This window comes from Struthio camelus, chromosome 1, assembly GCF_040807025.1.
Source record: "Struthio camelus isolate bStrCam1 chromosome 1, bStrCam1.hap1, whole genome shotgun sequence".
Lineage (NCBI taxonomy): Eukaryota > Metazoa > Chordata > Aves > Struthioniformes > Struthionidae > Struthio > Struthio camelus.
In genome coordinates, this window is record NC_090942.1 from 217,448,459 (window position 1) to 217,476,362 (window position 27,904).

Below are 27,904 nucleotides of genomic sequence, written 5' to 3' on the forward strand. Positions count from 1 at the left end.
ATAGTATCTAACCCACAGAAAAGGCACCATATGTAGTAAATATAAATGTAATGTGGAAATGCAGACCAGTGAAGAGCAAAGGTGTAAATATATGTTAGCAAACATAAAAAAATGACCCAAAGTGGACCCTAGTGGGAGGAAGAAGAAACATGTCAACATGAACATCATATTCCCCCCAGAGAAGGACTCTGCAAATCAATGGTTCACCCTAACATCCCCACACCACCACTACCAGAAAGGCACTACCAACCCCGGGACCCAGAGGAGTGGTGAGGAAGGGTGAGCATAACATCAGGAAAAGGGATCAAAACGAAGAACTGTGAATATAACAATTTCAACTGCAATATTATTCTTTTTTCTGTAACAATTAGATCTGGACTAGTAATGTTGAAACTCTTAATACTTCAGTTATGCTAACTATAAATTCTTGGCTTTGCTTAAATATAACTGTGCTTCCTCTTTGCCCATAAACAAGATTTTAAGCGTAACAGCCCATACAACAATGATTGCTACCCTCCAGCCTCTCCTCCAGAAGAAAACAGATATTAGGAAATTGCATTATCCATTACACAGGCCCATTGAGGTTAAAGGACTGAGCCTAAGTAATAGGTAGATAAGATTGCTTGATGTGTCCTACTGTTCTAAGGAGTGGATTTAAGACTCGCCAGACAAATCAAATCAGTTATTTCAACATTAATGCTCAGTAACAAGTAGCTTTTGCCTACAGATTAGGATTTACAACCTTACACATTTTGTACCTACAGGCAAAAACCTTTCACACATAGGATCTTGTCCAGGAAGGGCTGATAAAACATCTCTGTAGGAAGCAAAGCAATTTAGTATCTTAAGTTTCCATCTCTGTTGCTACTTGCTGTTTTCCCAAGAGTCCACAAGGACTCCAGGTTGCTCACCAACCTCAGCACGACAACTACAGAGAGAGGGAAGTCTCACTTCATTTCCTTACCCCGAAGCTATTGCAATTTCCATGTAGTCAATATCAGACTAGAGACAAAGACAGAAAGCAGTACGGGATACTGCCTGACTTCCAGTGATTGCCTTGCTACAAATGCAAAACAGTCCATTTTGGCATCTATAAGTTATTACCTGAGTTAATGCACAGATTATTCATTTCTCTATATTAGCATTACATGTACCTTAAGAGGCTAGAAGGAGACAGTTAAAGTCAGACTTATCTCTTCTTCCTCTAATGGGCCAACATCAAAACCTAGATCTGATCCAGCTGTTACAACACTGACCCTTCGGTTGCTAAAAAAGGGACGGAAATAATGGCATTCCTGGTTTCCCCATGCCTTTTACAGTGAGTAGTTTCTAAATTCTTTCCCTCCTTCATTGCGATAAAGAAAACAGTTGCTATGCCACAAGTGAAATCAAACAGCTCCTTTTTTCTAGATGAAGGAAAGCAGCCTATCTCACCAGGTTCGGAAGTCTGAAAGAGCATTACTGTAACAAGTCTTTCTCTCAGATCTGAGTGAAAATAAAGCAAGTTTCACATCTAATCTTTGACTTTCCCCGTGAAAACCTTAACAGAAATAGCCAGATACGAGTAGTGAAATAGCTGAAGTAATAGAAACACAAATGTCATTACAGGAATCCCACTAAAAGAAACAGGGTCACTTCATGCATCTCAGATCCTAAAGAGAACAGCACAAACCCATTCATATACAAAACACTTTGCAGAACTCAGTATTAGAAATGTGCTTTTCCCCTTTTGATGAAACTGAAACAGAGCAGCTTGCCGGAGGACCTCAGGAGAAGTGCAAGGTGGGAAAGCCCTCCCTGTCACAGCAGCTTCTCACTGCTGCTTTCACTTTGTGTAAAGCTCTGGATTGCTCTCAGCTACTTCCTCTGCCAGAAAACCATCTTCAACTTACCTGGCTAATTTTCCTCCTTGCCTTGCAGCTAAAACTTTCTCAAGAGGAAAGTCAATTCTCTCTTGCACTTGGTGCAAGATCAAGTTTAATCCACCTGTTGCAGAGCACTATGTGGAATATATATACTCTACCCCTGGCTGGTAAAGATGCAAAAGTGATTCTTCCAGGCCTGTAGGTTAAGACAATCCCCTTGCAAAAACCTTTGGCCATCGGTAAATGAATTACTAAATCTCAATCAGGAGATAAACAGCCATTTTAGGGAATTAACTGAGATCTCAAAAAGCTCCTACTTATGTTGCAGCACAGGTGAACTGGGAACTGGTAGTAATACCACCTTCAGCAGAAAAATCTCCAAGCACTGCACAAATATTACTGGATGAAATCCTACAGTGTGCTAATAAGACAGATGCTATCTACCTTTAATGACAAACTGGAAAATAGCACACAGCAGTTACATATCTTGCTGAGGTCTCAAAACAAGCCGGTAGGGGAGTGCAGAACTGAACCTAGAGCTTTCAGTCTCCTGCTCCAGTCACTGCAACCCCTGGGATGATGAAGGATGAAAGTTTCAGAGTTATGCTGTGGCCACAAATATAACAGCTGGCCAGTTGTCCTGCTAGAGTGAACATACAGGCATGCATGTGATAGTTATATGCAGCACCCCCTGGATTTCAGACAGGACTCTTCATTTGGAAGAAGTTCGATGCATGCCAAAAGGCTCAAAACACTCATCCATCTACTGTGCAAATCACTTCTTCAAGCTTATGATTAAATATATTCCTCTTTCAAGAGAAATACCATAGCAGTTCCCTCTCTGGGGTTTGTCAGAAAATAATTATTTCGCAGAATTGAGACTCTTCTGTTTTAAACAAATAGATTTTAATAATCAATTTTCAACATTTCAAAATAACATTTTTAATCACAAATCATTACATTTTTCACAAATTCAAGATGTTAATAATATATAGCTTTTCTTCATTTAAGACAGAAAGGCTAGTAGATAAAATAGATTGTGACTTGCAGTACTGTGAATTCAAGACTGCAAGTTCATATATCTGCATACACAGAATTATTTGCTCAAGAAAATGGAAAAACATGAATTCCATGGAACATTAGATTTCTGCATGCCACCATACAGTCCTCCAAAAATGAGGAATGTTGTTTTAATGCCTTCTAGGCAGCTCATGGACTACACTGTCTCCACCTTTCACTGCAGAAGAAATATGCAGCTTAAAAGAGTTTAGGACTGGGAAAGCTCATACACGTGCCGAGTAATTCCCTATAAAATATGGCCTACTAAGAGAGTCGTGATGACTTGGCAAAGATGGAGCTGACTTTCTGAAGAATTTCTATTTGGTACTAAGTCACACATCAACTGCATCCTATAAATATCTGCTCCTATATATCTCCATGATTCAAATTAATAATGTTCAAGAAGCATGTCTTTCCCCCCAATTCAGGGAGATTTTTTTCTCCTGCTGGTGCTTCTAAATTATGTTCTAGGACCTTTTTCTGAGGCAGAAAATAGTTCAAGGACAAAAATATGAAGGCTGGTCTTTATGTCCACATTCTTTATAGCAGAAGTAATAAGTTCTCCTGGATGCTGAACAGCACCACAGTGCATTTGATGCAGCAAACTGGAGCGGTCAAGAACAATCCAAATGTCCAGGCTGCTGATCCAAGCTGAAGTGTGAAAAATACCAGAGCAGAGGGAAAACCTGTGAAAGAATGAATATGATAAGTACATTCAAAATTAAGCATAACATTTTATTCTCCTAACTAAATAAAAGCCAATCATTAGGTAGTCAACATATAAAGGATACTATATAAGAGATGCTTGTCAAAATGATGCATAATTTGTATTTACTGATGGTAACTAAACCTCACAAGGTGCTGAGACATGCTGGAGCAGTGCTGTTGTGAATTCCTATATCTTACAAGCCGCAGTAAGACTTAAGAGTGCTATTTAAGAGTCCCAGCAGCAATTATTCCCTCTTTGAATAGTTGCCTTGAGTTATGCAGCCAAAGAAGATTAAAATTCCTTAGCTGCTTCCTTTCAGCTGACTTGGAAGCACCACAGCCAGATTTTGTCACCTCACCTTCACAAGTAGTCACACTAGATAAAGTTTTCCTCTGCATGGATTTGGGAAGACAGAATCAGGGGAAAAAAAATTATGTGATACTGTGACGCCTCCTGATCTGGGTCAAAACTATGGAGGTGCAGTGCATGAGAATGAAAAAGAGAATGGGTGATGTTAACAGATCTTTCTGAAACCTGATTGGGTAAAAGTCTCAGTTTACTACAAAGATGACTTTAGAGACTATTGAATCCATAGTCCATCCCTCCATACTGGCCACATCCAAAGCTACTCAATTCAAATAGGGAACTCAACTGAGGGAAACTTGTTTGTATTTAAATAGATGAGTAATGCTTGTAAGTCTGTAAAGGAAGATTTTTGTTATTTTAAAACAGCTCCAAACCTTTTCTCTCCTTTTTAGATTTTCACCAACCACTTGGAAAGCAATATATATTTTTCTGTGTGCTTTCCTTTAGCCTGTAGACCTTGAAATCAATGCTATTCAGTCAGCAGAACAGAGATTAGACCTGCCTTTTTTTTTTTAGTTAAAGTTCTTCCCATCTAGGTCATTCATTTCCCATTCTCAAGTAAAGAGTAAAGTTCGGGCAATCACTGCTTAGCCCATCGCATGATAAAGGAGCAGATCATTTACAAGCATGCAACCCCAGGCAGGAGCTGCACTGCGTGCCAGGAAGCTCCAGCCAGGCCAAGAGAGAGGAAGGACTCACCCCCATGGAGGCCTGCGCAAGGTCATTGCTTTTTCTGTCCTACCTGCTCACCCTTCAGTGGTGAAGAGGGATTGCAGTCTTGTCTTTTCTCTGCCTACTGAACCGGAGTTTGGCTTTACAAGTCATGGGGTAGAGGTAGCTGAATCTTACCTATGCACAGCATGGAAGAGGACTGTTTCTGCTCTAAGCAAGGCAACCCTATGGATGGAGGAGGAAACAGGAACTGTTCTTCTAAGAGTATAAGCAGTCTCCTCTGAGATCAGGTGAATCTGACCCAAGATGGAAGAAAGTTTCCGTACAACATCATGTCACATATCTGTAGTCATCCCATCTTGCAAACTCAACTCCTGCTTTGAGAACTGTATAAATCTTGGAAAGCAGCAGGAGTCATACCAGTGTGACTGCCTTTTGGAAATATTGTCCAACAATCCTGTCTGCTAACACATCCTTTCTATAACGACAGTGATACTTAAAACAAACACACCTGGCTTCCTCTGGACTAAAACTATTCTAAACAGAGTTTTGCACAATATCAGAAGAACAGCAAGAGAAGTCTGCTGTTCCCATGGGATTTAGGAAGAAACCTTGGCCAAATTAACAATAAAAAGAGTTTTACAATAAAATTATTAACGCTTTGTTACTCTCAAATTAATTAGTATCGAGCATGATCAGACATATACTGACAGACGGCAGTCAAATAACTTAAGATAGCACCAGAAGTAAAATGTCTAAAATGCCAAACTAACGCCAAAGTGCATTACAGAGGAATGCATTACAGAGGAAGGCTTTAACAATTATAAGAATGTTTTAAAATGAAAGCCTTTTCTCCCCTAATATTTTATCATTCTTTTGCCAGCTAAGAACTGACTAGAAGGTTTAAAAGGTAATCAAGTCAGTGAGACAAAGCAAGGCATCTTCCTATCACTTTATACTGAATAGCAAGTCTTCCCTGAGCAACATCTCCCCCTAAAATCAGGCACTGGCAAGTAACAGAAGAGAAGGATTTTTTTTTTCAGTAGTCCTTTTCTCCTACTCTTTCCCATAGTAGTAAGGTGCATAAAGGACTCCACACCATTTGCTCCCGTCTCCCTGTGTCTGATTACCCTGCTGTGATACACACAGCAATCCAGTGATACAAATGTACTTTTTCAGTATTCTAAGAATTCAGGAGGAATTGTACTATTAATCTCATTTTGCCACAGAATATATATGACGGATTAAGTGGATTAAGTTTCCATATCCTGCCTTATTGATGTCTATTAGCCTTGATTTAGAGGAAAAGATTGGGTAAAGTATATCAATTTACAAAACAATTAAACCTTGGGTTTCTCTGCCTGCATTTGCCAATACAGGACCTGATTATCGCCAGTTTTGATTCAGTGGTGTGGACATCGAACCATTAAAAATTGCAAGTTAAAAAAAATTACGGAGGAAAGCCATCATATAGCAGTGTCTTTGATTAGTGTACTTGAGGTTATGACTTTAAGTTGTTTGTGGAAGTTTTGCAGAACATTTCTGAAGGACCATATCTTACCTTTTCTTTTCAATCTAATAGGAAGATATAAATCTGGCTGGCCTGTAAACGTTATTACTGGTATTCCCAGTAATTGTTCTTAATAAGATGTCAGACCAGCAAGCAAATAATAAAAACAAAATGAGAGCAGAAAGAATGAAGTTTCCGGGAAGATGTTCCTCTAATTCTAGGAATATTCAAACTTTGTCTGTGATCCTTTCTAAGATGTGAATAGATGTTATGTGAGTGTTTATATAAGTATGATGTACCATTGGGTCTTACAAAGCTGGGGTTGTTTAAAAAAATGAACTTGCTGATTTTATACGGAGGGAGGCAAAAAAGTGCCCAGAGTTAAAAGCTTCTATTGAGCAAATGTAGAAGGCAAACACCTAGATTTTTAAAACAAAGACTGAAGGGAAGAGCATAGTGTGCGATTCCTATCAGAAAACACAAAAGAAAGGACAAAGCAAATTACATTCTAGGAAGGGAATAACCTCAAGGCTTTATGTTTGTATTGCCTGGATGATGAGAAACACAAAGAGGAAAGAGTTATGTTTAGATTTGTGGTACAAACAATTGCAAGATAATCTCAAAGCTGAACTGTTTGTACGGAACTGTTGATGCCACCTGTTAACAAGGGACAAGATAAAGGGATACTACAGAGCACACATTAGTCAGACAGAGGGACAGAGGCAAAAACTGCATGTCAACAGTCTGCTTTGAAACAGGAAGAAAGAGAGATTAAAAGTTGTGGGAGTGAGACAGAAAAAAGGAAAAAAAGGTACGGCTTGAGATTTTTTGCTTGTGAAGACTGCAATTGCAAATAGAAACCTCTGGAGAGCACATCAGAGTCTTCTGGCACATGTGTATATTGATAGTTATAGCTCCAGAAAGTTCAGGTAAACAATTGGATGAGCAAGGAACTCCTGGCAAAACTCCAGCGGATGAGCAAGGAACTCCTGGCAAAACTCCAGCAGAAGAAGGAAGTGTACAGAATGTGGAAAAGGGGACAGGCCACTTGGGAGGAATACAGGGACGTTGTCAGAGCGTGCAGGGATGCGACAAGGAAGGCTAAGGCCCAGTTGGAATGAAATCTGGCAAGGGATGTCAAGGACAACAAGAAGGCCTTCTTCAAATACATCAATAGCAAAAGGAAGACTAGGGAAAACGTGGGCCCGCTGCTGAATGGGGCGGGTGCCCTGGTGACAAAGGATACAGAGAAGGCAGAGTTATTGAATGCTGCCTTTGCTTCCGTCTTCACTGCTAAGGCCAGTCCTGAGGAATTCCAGACCTTGGAGGCAAGAGAGGAAGACTGGAGAAAGGAAGACTCTCCCTTGGTGGAGGAGGATCAGGTTAGAGATCTTTTGTCCAAACTTGACATCCACAAATCCATGGGCCCCGATGGGATGCACCCACGAGTGCTGAGGGAGCTGGCGGATGTTATCGCTAGGCCACTCTCCATCCTCTTGGAAAGGTCCTGGAGATCAGGAGAGGTGCCTGAGGGCTGGAAGAAAGCCAATGTCACGCCAGTCTTCCAAAAGGGCAAGAAGGAGGAGCCAGGAAACTACAGGCCTGTCAGCCTCACCTCCATCCCTGGAAAGGTGATGGAGCAGCTCCTCCTGAAGGTCATCACTAAGCATCTGGAGGACAAGAAGGTGATCAGGAGTAGTCAGCATGGATTCACCAAAGGGAAATCATGCTTGACCAATCTGATAGCCTTCCATGACGGAATGACTGGCTGGGTAGATGAGGGCAGAGCAGTGGATGTTGTCTCCCTGGACTTCAGCAAGGCTTTTGACACTCTCTCCCATCACATCCTCCTAGGTAAGCTCAGGAAGGGTGCGTTGGGTGAGCAGACGGTGAGGTGGCTTGAGAACTGGCTGGATGGCCGAGCTCAGAGGGTTGTGGTGAATGGCGCAGAGTCAAGTGGGAGGCCTGTGGCTAGTGGTGTCCCCCAGGGGTCAGTCCTGGGCCCAGTCTTGTTCAATATATTCATCAATGACCTGGAGGAAGGGACAGAGTGCACCCTCAGCAAGTTTGCTGATGATACTAAACTGGGGGGAGAGGCTAACACACCAGAAGGCTGTGCTGCCCTTCAGAGGGACCTGGCCAGGCTGGAGAGCTGGGCGGAGAGGAACCTCATGAAGTTCAGCAAAGGCAAGTGCAAGGTCCTGCACCTAGGCAGGAATAACCGCATGCACCAGTGCAGGCTGGGGGTTGACCTGTTGGAAAGTAGCTCTGCCGAGAAGGACCTGGGAGTGCTGGTGGACAACAAGTTAAGCATGAGGCAGCAGTGTGCCCTTGTGGCCAAGAAGGCCAATGGGATCCTAGGGTGCATGAGGCAGAGTGTTGCCAGCAGGTTGAGGGAGGTGATCCTGCCCCTCTACTCAGCCCTGGAGAGGCCTCCCCTGGAGTCCTGTGTCCACTGCTGGGCTCCCCAGTCCAAGAGAGACATGGCACTCCTGGAGAGAGTCCAGCGGAGGGCTACCAAGATGATTAGAGGGCTGGAGCATCTCTCCTATGGAGAAAGACTGCAAGAGCTGGGCCTGTTCAGCCTGGAGAAGAGAAGATTGAGAGGGGATCTCATCAACGTGTACAAGTATCTGAAGGGGGAGTGTCAAGAGGATGAGGCCAGCCTCTTCTCCGTGGTGCCCAGCAACAGGACAAGAGGCAATGGGCAGAAACTGAACCACAGGAAGTTCCATCTGAACCTGAGAAAAAACTTCTTCACTGTGAGGGTGACAGAGCATTGGAACAGGTTGCCCAGAGAGGTGGTGGAGTCTCCTTCGCTGGAGATATTCAAAACCCGTCTGGATGTGATCCTGGGCAATATGCTCTAGGTGACCCTGCTTGAGCAGGGAGGTTGGACTAGATGATCTCCAGAGGTCCCATCCAACCTAAACGATTCTGTAATTTAGCTTAAATGTGGAGCAACAGCAAGGAGCGGTACAGAGCTGAAGGGAGTGAAAAAATTGGATGCATAGCAATAAATTATTCATGAAATAAAGTATATTCCAAACGAATCATTGCCAAATTGATAACAGTGATAAACAGAACTAATAGAGATATTTAAAATAAATTATTCTTCATAGGTCATAAAAAAGAGTAGGGAAATAGGGATTTTTCATAGGAAAAAATTAGTAAGGCGCATCACTAAAATACAGTCAGAGCACTGAAGCTGTCTTTTTAGGAAGGCAATGCATGACTACTTTGAATCTCGGCTTCCTGTTCGCATTTAGAAAAATATTTAAGCTGCACTCACTGAACATAATTATAGATTCTTTCAAAGATCCTTAAATATTTAAGCACTTAATCTTTGCAATATCTCTATTAAATAGCTGTTTCTTTGTACCCCCATTTTAAGTATGAGAAACATCTTTGAAAATCTTAGTTCTCAAAAGTGGTTTTCTTTCTTTCATATGGTGCTGGAAACTGCATATCCTGTATAGATGCCTTTGCAGGTGCAGCTTTGTAGATGCAGACACAAATGAGAGGTTTTCATCTCTCTGATTATTGCTGCTGGTCAAGCCAGTGTTCGCTACCGGCTTCAAAATAAGGATGCAATTAAGTAAAGGGACAAAACCATATCTGAAAATTTCCAGTCCAGCCGGAGGCTCCTTCAGAGTTCAGCCCGGAGAAAAGGGGCCCTGCTAGTGACTGCACACCATGAGCACTTGGCTGTGCCAAGAGCAGAATTTGCAAGTTCTTGGCACTTCACCTGCAGCTCAATCTATTGAAGGATGCTGCTTTTCTGAGCCAGATTTCCAAGGCAGGGGGAAGGAAGGGAAGGCAGTGGGCTTATTTTAAACTTGGCATTTTGGTAGAGGAAACGTAGAATAATTTGAAAGACTTGCAGCAAGCAAACAAAATTTACCCGTAGCTTTTGATTAAAGAATAACTGGATGATCTAACACTAGACTGAGAAGCTCTGTAAAGAGAATATAAAAATAATACATCTAGATGGATGAACTTCGATATTCTTAGGGACTTACTATTTCTTCATGAATGATTTGAAAGATAAGTCACCTGGATCTTAATTAAATTTTTAGAAGTCATAAAATGAAGATGGGCTGGCAGGCAGCAAGAGAGAGAACAAAAGAAGAAAATGGGCCAGCTTCTGCTCCCAAAATACATGCAAACAAATCTGCTTGGGCTTGCTGGGTATTCTGCCTGAGCATTGAGGGCAGAAGGTGAATCTTAAATGGGATAACGTTTGATCAAGCTTATTTTCATTAAAAAATAAAATAGAATCACAAAAAAATACAGCCTAATAGTACTTGTACCAGCAGGACTAAATACGGCAGGACTTTTGGGTGATACAGAAGCATAGAACACACACCAAAAAAAAATGTGCCTTACTGCTGAAATAAGATCTCTAAAAGTACCTCCGGCCTCATACGACAGACAATAGGAACAGTTATATTGCTTTATTGACTTATGGACTGGATAGGCTTATTGAGACTTTGAAACTTAAGATGAAACTTACTTAGTTGACTGGAGAAAAGCAAAAACAGGCAACACTATTCATAATAATAGTATTCATAGAATAAAGCACTACACACTGAATAAAGACGTGGGAATGAGACTTCACAGAATGATATATAATACTGAAAAAACACTGGCAAACCTAATTTAATACATATACAACTTTAATTCTGCAAGTATTCGACCATAATGAAAATCCAAGAGAGGAAGAGTTTGCTGTAGTTGATAACAGCGTAGCAGTTACAGAGGAAAAGATTAAAATGAGCCTGGCTGAATGTCTCCTTCACAAAACTGATCCTCCACGAGGAAATTTAGAAGAAGAGTTCAATAAAATGAATGAAACCACAGGATAAATTTGCCCAGGAATGTTGTTCCAATAGCTCCATTAGGAGGTTTTAAAGAACTGCTTAATTTGCTTATAAAATTCTTTTGACAAAGAGAATTTTCAGTCAAAGAGAATTATTATGCCCTCATTTTCTGTTCCCCACCTGAACCTCTGACTGGTCCTTCAGTGCCAAGGTACTTGTGCAATGTGAGGGACAAACACTATTATATTACAATTCTCCTCCACTTGTCCCAGAAGTAGAATTTTTCACCCACTTTGTACTCGTACAACTAGAGCAGGTAATACTCCAGCTCTTTTGTACTTCTCAGAAACAAAAAGCAGCCTTAAATGCATCTTGACTGGCTGATTAAACTGAATTTATAGCTATTTTGCTTTGTTAATATTTTTGCATGGCCGGAGCACAGCTGTGAGTGAATGAAAGCTGGCCTGCTTTCTATGGATGTAAATGATGACCCAAGGCATAAGACAGTGCTGGGTCTGGTATCTGCTTGTAACAAAGTTCAGTGTCTGTGGAGGACTCAGTCCCATTCACTGCCACACAAACATTTGTGGAAATCTCTGTATGAAGGGATTTATGACCCTTGCTAAGCTAATAATCCTTGGGCCACATTTTCAAAGACAAGTGACATGGCTAATGGGGTGTACCAAAGCATGTAAACTTTAGGAATTCAACTCCCACCAAAAGTCAGTGTGTGTAAAAATGTTTTATAGGGCCTAGGAGGTGCTCTCCTGCCAATGCAAGTGTCTAAACACCTTTGCCAGTCTGCACTGAGGGCCAGATGAGATTGCTAGGAGACAACATATAAGACATTATGATTTCATATATGGTAAAAACATCTGGAAGACATAAATATATAAGATGTCTAAGCCTTGGTCTACAAATCCACTTGAGTTAAACTGAAATCAATGGGCACCTAGGGACCTAAATATTTTTGTGCATCTGACCTAATGCTCCCATTTCATGCCAAAGTTTTTTGTCATAACAAAAAAGGGAAGAACAAAGTGACTGCAAACATGTTCCTTAAACACAGTCTGTTCTAGATTGCTTCTCAAATGTGCATGAAATATCAGGTAGGTTATTCAATAACTGATCGAGCTTGTGCATATTCTGTCTTGTCTTGGGATCCTTTCTGCAATCCAGCCTGAACTAGATTGAGCACAGTCACACAATCACTGCTTCCAGATGCTCTAAGAGTGCTGAGACATTTTCCAGATGATTTAGTAGTGAACAGCTGCTTGAAGGAGCACATTGCAATCAATGGTGGTACTTTTCAGATAAGATGTAAAACTGAAAAGTTGATCCGTGTGTTTGGCCTAGAGTGAACTTCATAAAGAATTTGGGTCACCCAAGTTATTGAAGCTCTTCCAGAATATTGAATCTGGCATTTTTATCTTTGACTTTCTATCATCTTCTAGAAAGGCAAACTAGTAGTCTTATGCCAAGTTTTGAACTTGACTAGCCCTAGCTCATTCTGAAGTGGAGTACCATAGGCAGACATCCTTAGCATTCATGAAAGATGACTGGATCAGGAAAAATAAAGCATCATCCCAGATGGAAGTGGTACTGCTAGAAGTCTTTGTCACTAAACATATGCTTAGTTAACCCGATTACAACTTTTGAAAGCCGATGATTCAGTATATGTCCCCATTTTAACAGGTACAAGGTCAAAGCCATATGCTCTGACAAGAGTGAGGTATGAAAAGCGCAATGCAACATTCCCCATGATGTGGTACAAAAAGGCAAATCTGTCCCAGGCAATTTGAAAACCAGCACTGGCAGGCACAGTCAGACATGATCAACTGGCAGACAGCTCTGTCTTTGGATAGATAAAATAGGAAGTGTTCAAAAGACAACATTTGCCAAATAGTATCACCTTTTTTTCAGCTGACCCCAGTTACTGAATACAAAGGAAAACAGGCAATTGAAGGTACCATTATATGATAGTTATGGAAAAAGCTGAAATTTTAAACAGTGGCTTAAACTGTTCTGAATTGCTTTTAGGAGAATCAAATTAAATTAATTAAATTAAATGGAACCTTTCCACATATGAATTTTATCAGAGTTTTAAGATTTCTCAAGAAAGATGCTGGTAGAGGCATAGGTTTCATTTTATTTGTTTCAGTCTGTTGTGAAGACACTGAATGGCGTGGGGGAGAACACAAGCACAATATATTACTGAAGGGCATTTGAAGAGTGAAAGCATAGCCACTTCGCTGCTTGTACAGCTTTGACTTATAATGTACAGAGGGATGCATTCAGAATTGTGAGTATAATGCTAATAGGCTCGCTAAAGATAGGGGACGGATGAAGGGAAGAAAAAGTGAACACAGGAAGGAAAATTCGATAGCAGAGCAAAAATATAGTAACTGATTTGAAAAGAGCTTTGCATCTCTCTGTGGGGCATGCATATGTGGGTGGAATGTCTACAATGAGAAAGTGTTTCAAGCTAATTAAAACATTTTCAGATTTTCCGTGTCCTCTAAATGACCACAAATGTCAAGATCTCATCTATTTGACGCACTCAGCAGCACATGCACATGCAAAAGAAAAAGAAGTTAGCAAAGGCCTGATGCTGCAAGATATTCAATATTTGCTAGGAAGAGTGCGGCGAATACCACAGGTTTGGGTCACATCAGTACGGACTGATATCAATGCTGACTGCAATGTTATCTGTGACGACTAATTCTGTAGTCAGTGAAGCTGCTCTACATTTGAATCACCATAAGAGGAGGACAGAATTCTTTCCACTATTCCCAACTACAGTTGAAGAATGACAACATCAGCTCAGAGACACCTGCTTGCACCAAAAATAAGTGTCGACAGCCCAGACATGTACAGAAAGGGAGAGATAAAAACTGACAGGAATATCTAGACTGACATGAAGAACTTTGAGATTACTCTCACCAGTGCTAAAACAGATGAGCAAACCTACCCTGTCTTTATTGTTTCAAGCAGTGACTCAAAAACTGCTGAGGTTATACTTCTGGTGTTTAGGCGGATCCCTTCCAGAAAGCAGGCACAGGCAGCTGGAAGATTGCAGCAGCCTGATTTTTGTGCTCATGAGGAGGCCACATATCTCAAATAGGAAAGGGCAAGGAGATGAGTAAGATGATTGAAAGTTATCTTGTCCATAGGAGGTCAGCAGTGATCCAAGGTGCAAGTTCATTGGGAGCTTATGGTCAAATGAAGTTATCAGTACAGACGTAGTCACAAAAGTGTGGGAAAAAAGAGATCTACGATGGAGGCAGTCTGCCCAAGAAGAATGGCTTGGTTCACCAGCAATACTGAATAATTTTTCTGGAATTCTTCTTCCGTATATGTCACCCTCTCCATAAAACCAAACAGTGCATTTAACTGCGGCCTACATCAGAGAAAAGGGTCAACAAAAAATACCCAAAAACTGAAATCAAAAACAACCTAAATCTGGGTTTTAATGTTAAGAACCGGCTTGAAAATGGAGGAAATGCAATTTATATTAGGATTAGTCAAAAAGGTGAAATTCTAATCAAAGAGAAAACAACTGTGAAAGTGTGCCTATTTTACTGAAAAAGTTATTGACATTTTCTTATATGATTCAAAATAGAATTGGATATTTTTTAGATGTTGTTTCCATGTTTTCCAAATTGCTTAGATTTTTCTGTTTCATTTCAAGTTATATTTTACTATACACAAATGTGTCAAGACTCCCAACTATCAAGACTCTCTTCCTGTATCTGTCCTGATTTTTGCATTGAAAGTTGCAAATGACACAGTTTGATCTTTTCCATGTTTTTACATAAAACATATTAAAAAATAGAATATTTTCACAATTTTAAAGAAAATGTTGTATTTTGACCTTATGAATATGAAACATGTCGTGTTAGCTCTTCTCACCTTAGACTTTTTTGAATTTTCATGCTTTTGTATCACTTTAGGATAAAATACAGTTCTAAAAAGTTACTCATTTTTTTACAAAATGGAATTTCCTAATTCAGAGAGTTACTTTTACAATATCTTTTCCCAAACCCCCATAGTCCCTGTAGCATAGGCTATAACTGACTCTTCTCAGACCTCGATTTCTCCTGAAAGTAACCTTCTTACAGGTGCAAAAAACATCTTTGAAAAAAAGTTCCTTACAGTCTCAAAGAGGTAGACAGACAAGTGGTCAACCCTCACAACCCTTCCTGTGGTAAGCAAGTATTGTGTTCTCTATAAGTTTCTATTGTTCACCAGCATGAAGGCTCGTGGCAAAGTCCAACATGACATGTAGTGACAAGTATAAGGAAGAATTTACAAGCTAACGTCCACCATCCAATTCTGTATGGTATGAACACAGGAGAAGGGGAAAGCGAGGCTCATTCTCATGACTGTGATTATGGTCCATCTACCCAGTATGCATTGTGAAAAATGATAACTCCAGGAAGTCTTGTGAGTACACAAAAAGTTCAATTTCTGCAGTTGCAAACAACCTTTTTTACCCTGGAAAAATCCACTTTTATTTTCCAAACTTCTTTTACCCACCACAAAAGAAAAACAACTCTGAAGTAATACACTGTAAGTAAGCAAAAAGAACCCCAGCATGATTTACATGCAGAACTCAGGTAAGAGCAAATGCAGATCTCTGGCTTTCACTAAACTTGTGCCCAGCTAAGATCCATTTGTCTTGGAAGGGTTGGATGCAAGAATTGTAGCAGAAGTAGGAAAAAGGTATAAAATAGAAAGAACTTTGCTTAAATCCTTACCTAGCCTACCATTTTGAGGAGTAAGCTACATACCTATCCCTTTTTTTCTTTTCATAGCCTTGATTGTTTGTTTAAAGCTTCCAGACATCCAGCACCCAGTCAGACTAGAAGCTGCAATGGTGCCCAATAAACTTTTGGGGAGGTAGACCATGATCCCGAGAGAGAGTTCCCATCCAGCCTCTTTTGGGAAGCTGTCACTTCTGAAACTTATGCCATTTCTGGCAAGATCTGAAGCGGGCATCAGGCAAACACATCAAGCTATAGAAATCCACAAGACACTTTTAGCCTCCATAGTAACCTGTATTTTTTAATAAGCTTTTTTCACTGAAAAATGAGCTATCCCTCCGAATCCAGAGGCTTATGGGACTTGCATCACTAGTTTTGGTAGCAGCATTAATCAGACACATGGGCATATTTAATATCTCCTGGAATGCTATTAACAAGCAAAGGAATGACATAATACTATGCAAGGTGTCTTCGGTGCTTTTCTTGTACTAGTTCTCCTTTAAATTGAGCTAGGTCTACAAGAATGGAATCCCTAATATGTGTCCCATGTAAAAAGAAAGGCAAAGGAGAAGTCAAAAAGCTGTCTCATGGAGAGGAGATTTCCTTTTTATACATTCAGCATGGAAAGATTATAAAGAAAAATCTGAATATACTTGTGCAACTGGTAAAACAGAACTTGTACTAATGGTACGCCGTCCAAATGGCAATTATCTCATTGCAATGACAGACTTTTACGGTGCAGCAGTCTATATTTGAATTAGTGGTCTAGCTAAGACGTTTGCCCTGTAGAGAGAAGATTCATCTCATCCTGAGATAGAAAAGACTGGATGATTCACACCCTAAAATATCTTATTTCTTTCCAAAGGACCATTAGACAACTAGCTCAGAAGAAGTCAATGCTGACTTCCAAAATCTGGAAGGACGAATCTTACCCTGCCATTATGATTTCAAAATCCATCAGTCTCCAGTAAAACAGATATTGTAGTAAGAAGACCCTCTTCTTCGCTATCCATCATCCTTCCACTCTATCCAAAGATAATTAGACCACTTACACATACATGTATGCATGCATATATATGTGTGTGTGTGTGTATACACATACACTCACATAATCTCTCTTCATTATCGACTTTTAATATGGAAAATTATACTTCCTTTCAAATAAAAACATGACAAATCTGAAAAAAAAAAGTTGTATCAACTGATATGTGTACAAACAGTCTCATGCTCTCCTTTCATTTATGCATTTCCTTTTTATTATTTGACTTCCCCTCTCAAAGTTTTAATCTTACCACTTTTATCATCTTCCCTTTCTGTGCTTTTAGCCTGCTACGTTTTCCTCTCCTCAGTGGCTGGTTTTGAATTCAAGTTCTTCAAGCCATGTCTTTTACCTTTTTGCCCTTCCTTCTCCTTTTCTTTCTTCCTCTCCCCTTTTGTTCCTGATTTCCCATTACCCTTCATCAAGATTCTACAGTTCTATTTCACAGAACCACAGAATCACAGAATCGTTTAGGTTGGAAGGGACCTCTGGAGATCATCTAGTCCAACCTCCCTGCTCAAGCAGGGTCACCTAGAGCATATTGCCCAGGATCACATCCAGACGGGTTTTGAATATCTCCAGCGAAGGAGACTCCACCACCTCTCTGGGCAACCTGTTCCAATGCTCTGTCACCCTCTCAGGAAAGAAGTTTTTTCTCAGGTTCAGATGGAACTTCCTGTGGTTCAGTTTCTGCCCATTGCCTCTTGTCCTGTTGCTGGGCACCACGGAGAAGAGGCTGGCCTCATCCTCTTGACACTCCCCCTTCAGATACTTGTACACGTTGATGAGATCCCCTCTCAATCTTCTCTTCTCCAGGCTGAACAGGCCCAGCTCTTGCAGTCTTTCTCCATAGGAGAGATGCTCCAGCCCTCTAATCATCTTGGTAGCCCTCCGCTGGACTCTCTCCAGGAGTGCCATGTCTCTCTTGGACTGGGGAGCCCAAAACTGGACACAGGACTCCAGGGGAGGCCTCCCCAGGGCTGAGGAGAGGGGCAGGATCACCTCCCTCCACCTGCTGGCCACACTCTGCCTCATGCACCCCAGGATCCCATTGGCCTTCTTGGCCACAAGGGCACACTGCTGCCTCATGCTTAACTTCTTGTCCACCAGCACTCCCAGGTCCTTCTCTGCAGAGCTACTTTCCAACAGGTCAGTCCCCAGCCTGCACTGGTGCATGCGGTTATTCCTGCCTAGGTGCAGGACCTTGCACTTGCCTTTGTTGAACTTCATGAGGTTCCTCTCCGCCCACCTCTCCAGCCTCTCCAGGTCCCTCTGAAGGGCAGCACAGCCTTCTGGTGTGTTAGCCTCTCCCCCCAGTTTAGTATCATCAGCAAACTTGCTGAGGGTGCACTCTGTCCCTTCCTCCAGGTCATTGATGAATATATTGAACAAGACTGGGCCCAGGACTGACCCCTGGGGGACACCACTAGCCACAGGCCTCCAACTTGACTCTGCGCCATTCACCACAACCCTCTGAGCTCGGCCATCCAGCCAGTTCTCAAGCCACCTCACTGTCCACTCATCTAGCCCACACTTCCTGAGCTTACCTAGGAGGATGTGATGGGAGACAGTGTCAAAAGCCTTGCTGAAGTCCAGAAAGACAACATCCACTGCTCTGCCCTCATCTACCCAGCCAGTCATTCCGTCATAGAAGGCTATCAGATTGGTCAAGCATGATTTCCCTTTGGTGAATCCATGCTGACTCCTCCTGATCACCTTCTTGTCCTCCAGATGCTTAGTGATGACCTTCAAGAGGAGCTGTTCCATCACCTTTCCAGGGATGGAGGTGAGGCTGACAGGCCTGGAGTTTCCTGGCTCCTCCTTCTTGCCCTTTTGGAAGACTGGCGTGACATTGGCTTTCTTCCAGCCCTCAGGCACCTCTCCTGATCTCCAGGACCTTTCCAAGAGGATGGAGAGTGGCCTAGCGATAACATCCGCCAGCTCCCTCAGCACTCGTGGGTGCATCCCATCGGGGCCCATGGATTTGTGGATGTCAAGTTTGGACAAAAGATCTCTAACCCGATCCTCCTCAACCAAGGGAGAGTCTTCCTTTCTCCAGCCTTCCTCTCTTGTCTCCAAGGTCTGGAATTCCTCAGGACTGGCCTTAGCAGTGAAGACTGAAACAAAGGCAGCATTCAATAACTCTGCCTTCTCTGTATCTTTTGTCACCAGGGCACCTGCCCCATTCAGCAGCGGGCCCACGTTTTCCCTAGTCTTCCTTTTGCTATTGATGTATTTGAAGAAGGCCTTCTTGTTGTCCTTGACATCCCTTGCCAGATTTCATTCCAACTGGGCCTTAGCCTTTCTTGTCGCATCCCTGCACGCTCTGACAATGTCCCTGTATTCCTCCCAAGTGGCCTGTCCCCTTTTCCACATTCTGTACACTTCCTTCTTCTGTTGGAGTTTGGCCAGGAGTTCCTTGCTCATCCATGCAGGTCTCCTGCCCGCTTTGCTGGACTTCTTCCTCAGAGGGATGCACTGATCCTGAGCCTGGAGGAAGTGACGCTTGAATATGAACCAGCTTTCTTGGACCCCTCTTCCTTCTAGGGCCCTACCCCACGAGATTCCCCTAAGTAGGTCCCTGAAGAGGCCAAAGTCAGCTCTCCTGAAGTCCAGCGTTGCAATCCTACTCATTGCCCTGCTCCCTCCTCGTAGGATCCTGAACTCCACCATCTCATGGTCACTGCAGCCAAGGCTGCCTCCAACCTTCACATCTCCAACTAGACCTTCTTTGTTCGTTAGTACAAGGTCTAGCATTGCACCTCTCCTCGTTGGCGTCTCCACCACCTGAGTCAAGAAATTATCATCAATGCTTTGCAGGAACCTCTTTGACTGTTTGTGCCTAGCTGTGCTGTCTTCCCAACAGATATCAGGGTGGTTGAAGTCTCCCATGAGAACCAGGGCCTGTGATCGTGAGGCTTCTTCCAGCTGTCTGTAGAAGGTCTCATCGACCACTTCCTCCTGATCAGGTGGCCTGTAGTAGACCCCCACAACAGTGTCACCCATGTTACCCTGCCCTTTAATCCTTACCCATAGGCTCTCCACTTGCTCTTCATCCACCCCGAGGCAGAGCTCCATACATTCTAGTTGCTCCCTCACATAAAGAGCAACTCCACCACCTCGCCTTCCTGGCCTGTCTTTCCTAAAAAGCACATAGCCATCCATGACAGCATCCCAGTCATGTGAACTATCCCACCATGTCTCTGTCACTGCAATGAGATCATGGCCCTGCGACCGCACACAGATCTCTAACTCTTCCTGCTTATTCCCCATGCTGCGTGCATTGGTATACAGGCATTTGAGAGAGCCAGGCAAACACGCAGGCTTCCCAGAAGAGGTGCAAGAGGATCCTCCATAGCCATGTCCCATGCTGTCTCCCCTGGTTGTATGCACCCGCTGGAGGCATCCTGACTTGAGAGGTGTTTTACTGACTCCCCTGCCACTATACCACTCCCCTTCCCCCATCTTGCCTAGTTTAAAGCCCTCCATACCAGGCTGGCCGTATTTCCCCGGAAGTCTCTCCCAGTCCTATTCCTATCTGCTACAGTTGTCTAGAAGAAAGTAGGTAAGGCTTAATCATCCCAAATCTATGACTCCAGCTGCACTGGTTAATTACTGTCTTAAATGGTCTCAGAGAGCTGCAGGCCTCTGTGCCATTTAGACGTTTATATGCAAAATGATTTATATAATGATGTACAACTATAAAATATAAAGTAATCAAATATAAAATATTTCATGGATGGAGACGCTGAATCAGAAAGAAGGTGAACTTCATTAAGTTAAAGAGCTATTGAATAGCCAGTGAGAGATGATACTATACATATACATATAAGAGATGATCCTTGATCTAATATATGAAAATTATTCATTTCAGCTAAATGAATGAAAAGATTGCCTTAAATAAGTGTGAGGGGAAAAGAAGTACATACATTTTAAGAGTAAAGACTAAATCTGTTCAAGACCCTCAAGACTTCCCAAAGGAAATCACCTTTGTTAAGCTAATGTGTTATGCCAGGAATAGGTTCCCTTTGATGGATGTAACCTGAAACATAAGACATGGAAGGATAAAAGAACTCCTTAGAAGGTATGCGTCAGGAAAGCATTTGTAGCAAGTCTGTAAGAAAATGGGAGACCTTTCTGATTTAATTTTTGTGTAAGAAGAGAACAGGAGAGGTGCCTGAGGGCTGGAAGAAAGCCAGCATCACTCCAGTCTTCCAAAAGGGCAAGAAGGAGGAGCCAGGAAACTCCAGGCCTGTCAGCCTCACCTCCAGCCCTAAAAACATGATGCAACAGCTCATCCTGGAGCATATGGAGGACAAGAAGGTGATCAGGAGTAGTGATTCCCATGGATTCGCCAAAGGGAAAATCATGCTTGACCAATCTGATAGCCTTCCATGATGGAATGACTGGCTGGGTAGACAAGGGCAGAGCAGTGGATGTTGTCTGCATGGACTTCAGCAAGGCTTTCGACACTCTCTCCCATCACATCCTCACAGGTAAACTCAGGAGGTGTGCATTGGGTGAGCGGACGGTGAGGTGCATTGAGAACTGGCTGGACGGCAGAGCCCAGAGAGTTGTGCTCAGTGGCACAGTCTAGTTGGAGGCCTGTAGCTGGCGGTGTCCCCCAGGGGGCAGTCCTGCCTCCAGTCTTGTTCAATGTGTTCATCAATGACCTGGGTGAAGTTTGCTGATAATACAAAACTGGGGGGAGTGGCTGACCCACCAGAGGGCTGTGCTGCCATTCAGAGAGACCTGGCCAGGCTGGAGAGGTGGGCGGAGAGGAACCTCATGAAGTTCCACAAAGGCAAGTGCAGGGTCCTGCACCTGGGGAGGAATAATCCCTCGCAGCAGTACAGGCTGGGGGTTGACCTGCTGGGAAGTAGCTCTGCCGAGAAGGACCTGGGAGTCCTGGTGGACGACAAATTGAGCATGAGCCAGCAATGTGCCCTTGTGGCCAAGAAGGCCAATGGTATCCTGGGGTGCATTAGGCAGAGTGTTGCCAGCAGGTCAAGGGAGGTGATCCTGCCCCTCTACTCAGCCCTGGGGAGGCCTCATCTGGAGTCCTGTGTCCAATTCTGGGCTCCCCAGTACAAGAGACATGGCACTGCTGGAGAGAGTCCAGCGGAGGGCTACCAAGATGATCAGGGGACTGGAGCATCTCTTATATGAGGAAAGGCTGCGAGAGCTGGGCCTGTTTAGCCTGGAGAAGAGAAGACTGAGAAGGGGATCTCATCAATGTGTACAAGTATCTGAAGGGGGGGTTGTCCCTAGCCTGGGGAGGCCAGACTCTCCTCAGTGATGCCCAGTGATAAGACAAGAGGCAATGGGCACAAACACAGAGATTCTGTTTAAATCTGAGGAAAAACTTCTTTCCTGAGAGGGTGACGGAGCACTGGCACAGGTTGCCCAGAGAGGCAGTGGAGTCTCCTTCCCTGGAGATATTCAAAACCTGCCTGGATGCGATCCTGGGAAATATGCTCTAGAGGACCCTGCTGGAGCAGGGGGGTTGGATTAGATGATCTCCAGAGGTCCCTTCCAACCTCAAACCCTCTGTGATTCTGTGATTCTGTTAAGAGTCAATCTGTTTTTGTTTTTTCGCTTATGCTTGCAGAAATATTTATTTCTACGATGTAGTCCATTCAGTCATAAGTAACCGGTTTTATTTGTACTTTGTCCTAGGACATTCTTCCCTAGGGTTGTAACCTTAGGCACCGGGACTTTTGAAGTGCTGTAGGAAAGGAACAAGTATCTTGAAAAGAAATGGTAAGGAGGACAGCACTCTGATATGTAGAAAGATGATAGGCAGCAGATCTAAACCAGGAGAGTCCTATATCAGTTTTGCAAGAGTGTCCCAATAGACTCTTTTTACTATAAACCTCCTTCTGGTTCATGCCTCCCAATACTGTTTGCAAACTCTTCCCAACCTCCTATGACTTTCTAGCAATGCCTGTATGACTCCCTGAAAACTTCAGAAGGCAACTCTTCCCGCTGCACACAGATGTGTCTTTTTCACTACGGAGAATCTGACTCTTTTCTTGCACTGGCTAATTCCTCTGCAAAGAGTAATGATATCCTTTCACAAAGACAAAACGCCACATCCAGTGGCAAGTAAGAGTATAAGGAGCTATCTATAGTGCGCATGCTTTATGCCTATCTATACCAACTTAGCTTGAGCAGTAATTCAGCTGGGGAACTGGCAAAGATATCAATGTACCTACACATAGATACATCCAGAAAATGTCAGTCTTACACTTCGGAAAGGATTTAGAAGAAGAAATAAAGAAACAGCTGCTGTACCCTGCTAACAGCCTGCATGTATGTGTCAGCATAGACATCTCATGGATGACTGTTTCCTGACATAGAGAATAGAAAACTTGTGATAGTTCAATGAGAAAAACCTAGTGAAGACTGTTCCACGTTGTTTGGACTTTAGAGAAAAAATTCATTTGTTCAAGACCTTGAATAATTCAAAATCCAAATGTAATCAAACTTACCTTCCGTGTTGATGGCAAGGTGTATAGAATGACAGAATTATTGATTTTGCAAGAATACATATTTTCCATTAGGGAAAAAAAGAGTTTGTTTTTTTTTTTCTTAAGAAGAAGATGAGCTTTGGTATTTATCAAGCTTGCATTAAGAAAAATAGAAACGGACATAGCATCAAGAGAGGAGAATATTTTCCTCAGGTATAATGAGTGTTAATTTAGAAGTTTAATGATCCAGTGCAATGAGTCTCTGAATTCAAGAAAGGCATGTGGTATCCAGCTGGCCAAGAGTGATTTTGACTGTGTGCCACCACAAATGTAGAATCACATTCAATGTCTGTGGAACTGGACCAAAACACGAATAAAAATTTCACACCAATCTAGTGCAAAATACCTGCTTGGCTTCAGGTTTTTGAATCGGTCTTTCACATGTCGCAGCTGACAAACAGATGCTTTTCCCGATGTCAAAACCCGACCTTAATTTCCTGCCCATTCCGGTCCTGACTGAATGACCACTGAGATGTTGAAACTTGATCTAATTTCTGACTTTCTAGGGTAAATGAACTGTAATAGAGATTTAGTAATCGGGAGTAAAGGTGCTTTTACCTCAAGAGAGAAGGAAAATGTGCCTGGCATACAAAGACTGGTCATTTATTCATTTGATTAAATGAATAAAAATACTGCAGAAGAAACTTCCAGACTGATGAATAAATCAAGACCATCAAGTCATAAATCAAACCTGCTTTTTACTTTTAGGTTTCTTTTTTTATAGGGTTCTAATTTGTGAAAATAAAAAATGGATGTAAAGTTCCCACTGGCACATATTCTATCTGTTCATACTTAGAACATGAAGTAATTTTAAAATGATACCTTTTTTTGTTGGTCTTAATATATTGCCATTTGAGAGAACTGGTCCACAACTTTGCCCCTTCAAGAGCCAGATGTCCCTACTAATTTGCACAGACTATGACCTCCAATTTGTCCTCTTCATTTCCATAGAACTGAAAAAGAAAGGAATATCAACTTTCCCACTTGATGAAACATAATCTCCATGAATATATCTTTCATATGTTATGTTACAGCCTTTCCTCCATTTACCAAATTCATAACAATTTACAGATGCAAATAACTTTGTGTTTCAGCATAATTACTGGAAAAATGCACTAATACTGGTTAGTATTAAAATATTGTGTGACTTAGTAAAAGGATGCACTTACCAGGAGCTTAAGTTTGTAGATGAAGAAATGTCTTTGATCTCTGTTATATGGGCCAGGTGGATCAGGATGCCTAATCTTTTGGGCATCCAAGGACATCACATAAAACAGAAGCTGGCAGTGGAGACTGGGAGATGGTTCCATGTCTTGTTGCGTTCTCTGTGAGGCTATCTTGAAAATGAAGAGATTTCTTTTGCTTTTTTATCATCATCTTGCAAAAAGCACAGATGTAACTATTGGCAGGATTACCCTTTCAGAGTATTATGATGTTAATATAAGAGTAAATTTTGGATGTGTTCTATTTTGTTTCTGGCTTCCTGTCTTTTAGGCTTACTTAAATCTTAATCTAACCAATTCCCCGAAGTAGACAACAGGAATGAAAAGCAATACCGCTTCTCATTTTACTAGGAGTTTTCTGTTCTGCTTTATTTGTGTTCACCCCCTAGATATCTTCACTAAGAATCAACCAGTTCAAGATGGGTCATTTAAAAAACAGAGATGCTTAAGTGACATATTTCCTTTGAATATGACTTGTTTGGATATTATAATCAACTATTCAGACAAAAAGATCTTTCCTTCGTCATTCCATAAGTCTATATTGACCTAGTCTGCCAAATAAAATGCTTTGAGTACAGATTAACTGTAGGAAGAGAAATGTGAGAAAGAAAGCAACCATAGACATATGACGCACAGAAAACATCCATAGCTGTACAGATCTGATCGTTTTACCACTTCTCTATTGAACTATCCACTCGTTGCCTATAAAGTAAGCCCCATCATAGTTAGGATTACACTATCAAATCCAGTACAAAGAGGAATTTGTTCCTTCAAAAATACTTACCTTCTCTTGATTCCTCCCCATGCAGCAAGTCAGCTGCCCCCATCAGCACAATGCCTACACCCATACATAAGCATCTCTGCCCACTTCATGTCTTTTCAGTCATAACATTGCCCTTCCCTGTTAACTTTACCTGGAGAGATTTGTGTATTCAAGTGAGTCAGAGCTAAACTGCTGGAAGTTTAATTCTTAGCAGGGCTATGCATGAAACAAATGAAATAAGGTGGAGACCAGATGAAAAGCACTCACCCTGAGGGGGAAGAAAGCAGATAACTTCTTGCCCATTTATACAAAGACACTGAATTGGCTGTTCCATCTCATAAGATGACAGTTAAAGATGGCAGAACATTTCTCATGGTCAGAATGATATCTGGTGGCACAGGAAGGAGTTAAATTCAGAGGATTTTACTGAAGAGCAAGCTCCAAGGGTTTCCCAATGTGGACAGGAGGTCAGGACACTGGTACATTGAACACCAATCAGCAGGATGCAGCCCAGCTTTGAATTGTCCCTTTTATCACAATGCACGGTCAGTGCTCCGTTGCCGCATTGAAAATAGCACTTACAGCTATATATCTGACTTGGAATTTCATTTCTCAACACTCAAAAACAACAATTAATTTCCATGAGGAACATGCAGCTATTTTGTATATTTATAAGCATAGATTTATTTGGATTTTGTGAAAACATGGCCAAAACCCACTATGCCCGTCTTTTTGTACATCTTCTTTAGAACTTGTCTCTGCTGGACTATCTGTCTTTCCTTACATTATACTGTAAGGTCCTTTAATTAACAGCTATGGAATGAAGATTTCAAAGTCATTTGGGTGATCAGCATCCTTTTAAAATTTGATTTAGGATCTTGATAGATGTCAATGATAAAAGGGTTCTATAGTCATATAGCTATTTCTGAAAATTTGAGGAGTTTGTTCTTCCAGAAAATTATTGGATATCTTTGGTGTGTAGCCAGTAAAATAAAGTAGAGGAATACACATATTTATAATTTATAACTACGTCAAAAATTTTACAAACTAGCATAAGTCAGACATTTCTGCACTTTTATTTTGCTTGGAAAAATTGTAGAGTAGCTGACTAAATTTAATTAAGTCAAATTAATTAACCTAAAGTAAAGGAGATGATTGAAAATTCAAATTTCAGAATGTAGGCAGAATGGCAAACACATGACATTCACTTGCTAATTCAGTTCGCAACACATACTTGAAAGCAAGTGGGTACATAAAACTCCACTCCTCCAAAGAGGAAACTATTTGTCAACTGCTGCCTAGTTCAGTGATATATAAAATGCCTTTATATTTTCACAAAGGAATTTGAAAAAGAAATTGAAAGCTTGTCAGGGCCCTGTTTCCTTCAGCACTTAAGCAACCTTATAAAATGAGGTTCTGTAGCGTGCAGCATGAAATAAAAGTCCATACAAAAATCTTCCCCAGCTAGCACAGTGACACAATCTTGGGAAGGAGTAGACACAACTTACTGACAAACTTGCCAGGAATGGGACTGACATACAGCCTGAGCAGTACCGCTGAGGGGTGCTAACATCGCTCGTTGAGCGGAGTCGGCGGCTCTGAGGCCAGGGCTGGGAATGACCCTGTGAGGAGGCATCTAGAAGAGGGGAAAAATCTGAAAACAGGAACCAGAGGGGCCCAGCGGTTACAGCATTTGTAACCTGGAGCGCAGGGAGCAAGTCCACTAGGGAGGTATGGACAGAGAAGAGCTGGTTAGAAAATATAAAAGGAAGGATAATCCAGTGGCTATGGTTTGCTTTCATTAGACTTCAATAATATTAGGCCTAGTCCTCTCAGGACAAATTTCTAATTATATTTAGAAGCAGTGGGCAGCTTTTAAAAATCCTGTTGGATGACCTGTGTATGCGTTTAGATGTCTGAATGCTGGAACGAATTTGGTGTCTGCTTTTCCTGAACTTCAGTTTTTCAATCGTAAAACTGGGCCAATAGCAGCACCCTTTCAGGAGACCTTTCAGATTACTCTTTTTGGTCTGTTTTGGTCAGTGATATCAAAAGTAATGAGTGGCATGGGAATGAGAGGCAGACTAACAGATCAGCACATATACTGGCAGTATAGATTCACAAGCTCTGTTTTCTTAGGAAAGTAGGCTTAAAAATTGTTTTGTGTTTAACTAACTGCTCCATTTGTCTTTAAAATTGCTTGCTTTAAGGATTATATATTTTTCCTTGGCTGGAAGTGTCAATTTTTAAAAATATACTTAGCTACATCCTACTAGGAAGCATGTTATTCAAAAGAGAAAGCAAAATTCTTGATTTAGAAAACTGTGACTTACATTTTTTGTAATGTTTTCTTCTTTTTCAGTCCATAATCCTTGTCAAATTTGAACTGATATTTATAAATCACTTTGGTCATTTCCAAACTTTATCTTCAAAAAAAAAAAAATCATTCATCTGAAAAATTTCACCTAGATCTAACAAGGATTTCTGAAAACTCTCTACACAAATGTAGAGTCAATTTAAGGTGTATTCCATTTCAGTTTAAGCAATCATCTTTCAGTTCTGCTGTAGATTAGGTC

The 27,904-nt window shown here is 41.7% G+C and overlaps 1 protein-coding gene and 1 long non-coding RNA gene across 14 annotated transcripts in view; both read right to left on the reverse strand.

Moving 5' to 3' along the window:
• Positions 1 to 27,904, reverse strand: part of DLG2 (discs large MAGUK scaffold protein 2) — a 1,033,288-nt gene that overhangs the window by 962,510 nt on the left and 42,874 nt on the right. The gene's annotated exons all lie outside the window — the stretch shown is intronic.
• On the reverse strand, positions 2,832 to 27,713 carry LOC104145296 (uncharacterized). Of its 2 annotated transcripts, none has more exons than XR_011138761.1 (4): positions 25,596 to 27,713; positions 24,512 to 24,675; positions 24,165 to 24,295; positions 2,832 to 3,610 (listed from the first exon to the last, which is right to left on the reverse strand). It is a non-coding gene; the product is annotated as an uncharacterized lncRNA (long non-coding RNA). The 2 variants fall into 2 exon arrangements; XR_694304.2 differs by having other exon boundaries at positions 24,512 to 24,679.